Source organism: Cibotium barometz, chromosome 25, assembly GCF_041138505.1.
Source record: "Cibotium barometz isolate CiBa-2024 chromosome 25, ASM4113850v1, whole genome shotgun sequence".
NCBI lineage: Eukaryota > Viridiplantae > Streptophyta > Polypodiopsida > Cyatheales > Cibotiaceae > Cibotium > Cibotium barometz.
The window spans coordinates 28645898-28651314 of record NC_141070.1 but is presented as its reverse complement, the minus strand read 5'-3'; the positions used below and the strand labels follow the sequence as shown (position 1 = coordinate 28651314).

The window sequence follows — 5417 nt, the reverse complement described above, 5'->3', positions numbered from 1 at the left end:
ACAGCATGGGGGTCTGAGGCCCAGGGGCCTGACGGCTTGGGGGCGTGCAGGTACGGCTCGGGGGCCTCACAGCTTGGGGGCGTGCAGGTACGAGCGACACAGGTCCGGGCTGAGGGGCTTCACGGCACAATGCGAGCAAGATCGGGACGTCTTCACGATGGCCCTAGGGTGCGGGGATAGGGGGGCTTTGCGGCCTTGTTCGGCCTTGTTCGGCGTGTGATGACAGCACGGCTCGAGGAGGGGTTATTTGTTTGACGGTATGGCCTGGGGGGGTTTCTTCGGCACAGCCTAAAAAAGGGTGCAGCACCAGGACTTCCTGGGAGGTCACTCATCCCAGTACTGTTCTGGCCCAAGTGAGGTTAACAGCGGAGTTCTAATGGGATCTAGTGTATTAGCGCTAGTATGACCACACCACATCAAGGAAGCGAACCCGAGACACTACAACACAAATAGAGGAGGAGGTTTCCCATATCGTAAACATTCCACGTTTCCAAGGCACCGAACGGGGCGTTCTCAGACGAAAATAGTCCTCCACACAAATCCACCCCCCCTGCGTGGGCACTTAGACAAATACTCCTGCGCACATCCACCTAAGTCCAGCACTGCGCGGAGATTTCGACAAACACTCCTACGTACATCCGTCCAAGTGGATGTAGGCGTCGACCCAGCACGGACACTTAGACATAGGAGAGTCCGTTCCACTCATTTCCACCCCGCGAGCATTCTCACAATGTCCCCCCATCCCCCCCCTTTCACATGAATATCCTGCTATCTTTGGCATCGAATAATCAATGCGCTTTGTGTTGGGGTGTGTGTTGTTTTGTGGAGACTAAATTTTGAAATTGTGCCTTAATAACAGAATCTCCCTTTTTGGTAGAATCACCCAGAATCGCTCTTTTTTTCCCAGACCAAGGGAGTTTACACACAGCCAAATGAAAATGGTAGGTTGCCCAAAACATGGTGGCTAGTTTTAAAATGGCGGGTGGGTCGCGGGGCGTAGGGGTTACACACCGCCAATTCCGCAAAAATGAAGAAATGAACTAAACCCTTCTCTAATTGGCTGGAGAATGAGTGTGCCATATTTGGGCAGCTTGGGAGGTCGTCCAAAACTCCTTGAAATTTGGCAGTGATGTGGATGCCAGCAAGGATAGAAGATGTGCAATGTTACAGCAATGTGTAAACATGCGAGCACCAAGATCCATTGTGTAAACATGTTGCTATTGGTTTGTTTTTGGTTGAATGGCGGATGCACTGCCAGTGTGTAAACCACCCAAGTCTACGTAGAAAAATGACGATTTTGGTAGCTTGCAAAGGACTGTTCTAAGCTACCAAAAGTTGCATCGGCTATGGCATAATGCCAACGTGGTAGCAAAGAGAGTGTGTGTGTGGGGATCAAAATAGCCATAACCTTTTTTTTTTGGTAATGTGACATTGCGATATGATTTATTGATATGATTTATTGATACCCACGCACATGTCTACACACATAAAGTGAGCCTTGACAGGCCTAGCATCAAAATTGGGCTAGAATTGCAACACTGCAGGTGATTCTATGTTCACTAGGCCCACACATATTGCCATGACCCCTGTAGGCAGATATCTGCATTTGCCACCATCAGCTTTTGAGCGTAGCGCTACAAAGTTGCAGACCTGAAAATTGAATACCGACCCTTTTTTTTTAAGGGGAAGGCCAAATATAAATTTTAGAAAATTTTCCGTTTTCCAGGTTTTGAGGGCCGAAAAGGCCAAATTTCAGCACTGCAAACTTGCGAGGTTAGGGTTTGAACGTGTTCTTTGCATCTCAAGTAGGGTTGTGCATGGCGTCTTGCAAGGTTGCTCCGCACGTTCGCCGGCTGGGCGCTTCCCTCTTGCACCATGCAAGAGGCTTCTGCCACAAGGTCGATGGTGTCTCTATTCTGGATCTCGAGAGTTCTCTACCGAGAACATCGTTAAGTCTCCTCGGGGTTTTAGAGGAGCACGTGATGGGCTCCGGGAAGCATCTTGTTTCCATCCTGAGGGAACGTCTGAAGGAGGAGGAGAAGCAGGAGAAGGAGAAGGAGCTTCGCCTTCTCCTTCAGAAGGAGAAGCAGAAGCAGGTGGAGGAGAAGGAGAAGCATCTCCTTCTCCTTCTGAAGGAGAAGGATAAGCTGTCGGAGGCGAAGGACGAGCTTTTCGAGAGCGAGCAAGAGCTCCGGGCTATCGACAGGTTGGCCCTGCTGAGAGCGAGGGGGCTAAACGACACCCGTGGCCTCTTCGAGCTACTGCAATTGCGCCTGGCCGTGGAGCACGTGAACAACGTTTCCCGGCTGAGGGGCACGGATTTGTGGGAAGCGATTCTGAAATCCGATGTTACCTTGGCAGCCTGCATTGAGCGGTGTACCAAGGTACCCGCAGCAAACACGGCCAAGCAAGCGCTGCACTGCTATAATGTGTATGGTGTGTTGTCGCAGCACGTAGACGCCGGAAAGCTGTTGTCTGAGCTCCAGGTCGCCAAAGGAGGAGCAATAGAGTTTGAGAGAGGGCCTCTGTCGCCAGAGCAGGTGGAGGTTTTTCTGTGCATGGGAGCGGCGGCGAGAATTAAGATTGCAGAAACTTGACTTGCAGAAAACACATCTTCTTATACCAGCAGGTAGACCTACTATTCTTCTTTGTCCTTGTATGTTTATTGTTTCAATGTTGCTCTTATTTGTTCATTATTTGTTCATTTTATTATTATCGATCGGACAGGTGCTTCTGATCAAAGGATGCTGAAGAATGTCTTTTTGTGGCCAGCTTAGGGTGTAGGGTTAATTGAGTGATATTTTTCCTTAAAAGGGACTCGACATAATACTCTTTTTTGCTGTAGTTTTGGTACTGTTGTTAGTTTTGCTGTAGTTTTGAAGATCCCTTTTAAGTACTTATTAGTGGATCTGCAAAGTCTGTGTATTGACATCAAGCTTAAAAAGCTTAAGGCATAGGAGACGTATTTCCTTACAGTTGCTGCCAACAGAACCTGGTATTCATACTAGCGAAGCTACATGGTGAATTGGTGTTAGAATAATATGGCCAATATCGTGTTTCATGCAAAATTTCTTCCAGGCATAATATTGTTTGTTGATGCTTGTCCATTGAATGTGTTAGGATGCCTTGACAAGATTATGTTATACACATGTTTTGGATGCTGTATTGCTGATGGCTAGCTGCACAGGTTTGTATGGCCTTTCTTAACATATGCATTTTTTTTCTACGCTTTGATGTTTTCCCTTAAATATGTAGAGTGATTACGATATCAGGCTTTGATCGTATGCCGTTTCACTTGGCAAGGTCTCACGCTCACATTTGTTTATGTGGTATGTTCACGCAAAATGGAGCACTTGTCATTACCATTTTTTTGTCCTGCATTTTTAAACGTCTTTTATTTAAAATGCATTTTTAAACGTCTTTTATTTTTTAAATATATTCTCGTTTTGCCTTCACCCTCAAAAGCTCACTGTGCACCAGGGTTGCCTTTTGATGAGTGGCCCTGCCTCTTTCCCTCCCATTTTTTTTAATTTCAATGTTATTTTTAATGGGCAAAATTAAATGGTGCCAGTATAAAATGGCTGAAAGCCCTCCATATCTGCAAAGGCACAGACGGGCCGTCAAAAATGTACAACCTGATAGAATTTCAAATTTTACAAGCTGTAATCATGTATTATATAGTATAGTCACATGGCATTTCATTTTTTACACTGCACTGACTTCTAAATCAGAAGTCTACTGTGCGACCACCAGGATGGACTCATCCTGCTCTTGTGAAGATGAAAGAACAGGGGAATCATAGACAGCAAGAAAAGCAATCTTGGCATGAGACTTCGTGCTCTCCTCTGTTGAAGTATCTGAGCCATCTGTCGTTGATGAAGTATCTGAGCCATCAGAGGAGGATTGCTGCTTTGCTTGAGCTTTGGCTTTAGGTTTGCGGGAAGCAGCTTGTCGCGACGAGCAAAACATTTGGCCTCTGAATGACCAAGGCAGCCACAAAACTCACAAGACTCCTTCATCCTTGAACCCTTGATGCTGTTAGAATTGTCAAAATCGTCGTCATTAGAAGATGACTTTGTGGTGACTTTCTGCTTGTTGTTGTTGTTGCCACCACGTCCACACCTTTGGTCTTACCCTTGTCCCGGGGGGTAACAAATGTAGATTTCGGCTTCCCTTTGCCTCTCATCAAACATGTAAGTAGCTTAAGTCCTCCTCAAAAGAGGGGAGAGGTTCACAAAAATATATGGTATCTTTGAAAGCATCAAAGCAAGAAGGAAGTTTACATAGTAACTTGTGGACGGGGTGATTGATAGCGCTCCCAAATTCTTTAAGTTGTCGTTTAAGCCTAGGGAACTCCCCAATCTTCTCTCTGACATTGTCGGAATCACCGATCGTCAACTTCTCAAGGTCCGCTTCCAACTTGGCAATCTTTATAGAAGAAACATGATCATACCTCCTCTGAATCTCTAGCCATATCTGTTGTGTAGTACTCCTAGAAGAGATGAAGTGAGCATTAATGTTGAGAGTCATGAAATGTGTGATGATGAGACAAGCACGAGCATCCAACTATCCCCGAAACGCTAGATCCATCAAAGAAGGTGTAGAGATAGAAGTCCATACACCAGCACTCTCTAGAAGAAGTTTGGTATAATAGGACTAGGTATGATAATTGGTCGATGTTAGCTTCATAGAATCACTGACTTGGGGAGGAGTATAGGATGGTGGAGAAGAAGGTAGATACAATGGAAGAGGAGAGCTAGTGGGGTGGGTAAATTTAACACACGAAAGCTTCGAGAATAGATCGGTAACTTCAAAGTACAGAAATCAGGACTCTTTCACGACAAAAATAATGCACAATGAAAAGTTCCTAGGTAACAGTTCTCGACACTTTCAATGGATGCTGGGTACTACCTAGAAGCTTCCAATGCATGTCGGGTGCTATATTACAATAAATTTCACTGGCTTCTAAATTTATTTGTTTAGAATATATGGACCATCAGGAAATACATACTTCGTCGTCTCATCCCTCTACCTTAACACCCCAGCCTCGCTCTCACTCCTGCCCCATAGTCTTGATAGAACAATTCTTACTTTGAGATGGGGTCAGTGCAATCAATACAGTTCAGGAAGATTTATTTTTTCAAAGTTTGTGTGAATCTTTGTCTTGCTTGTGTTGGTTTACCAGTTGATGAGTACTGAGTGCCTTAAAGTTCATTTAGTCTCTTTGAGAATCTTTTTATTTCATGCTGAATATTGCTTTTGAGTTGTGAAGAATATGAGACTTCGGAATGGACATATAATTTTTTTCAAATAAAATTAGATTTTTTTGGAGATTATTCATAAAGATTCTCTTCTTCAAGAGCTTTCCAATGATGTATAGCATGATTGGAAATTTTGCATTGTGGGTCACCTTTGGA

At 44.8% G+C, this 5417-nt stretch overlaps 1 pseudogene; it reads right to left on the bottom strand.

The window, feature by feature from the left end:
• Positions 1–295: 295 nt before the first annotated feature.
• Positions 296–414, bottom strand: LOC147624433 (5S ribosomal RNA; annotated as a pseudogene).
• Between the last annotated feature and the right edge of the window lie 5003 nt (positions 415–5417).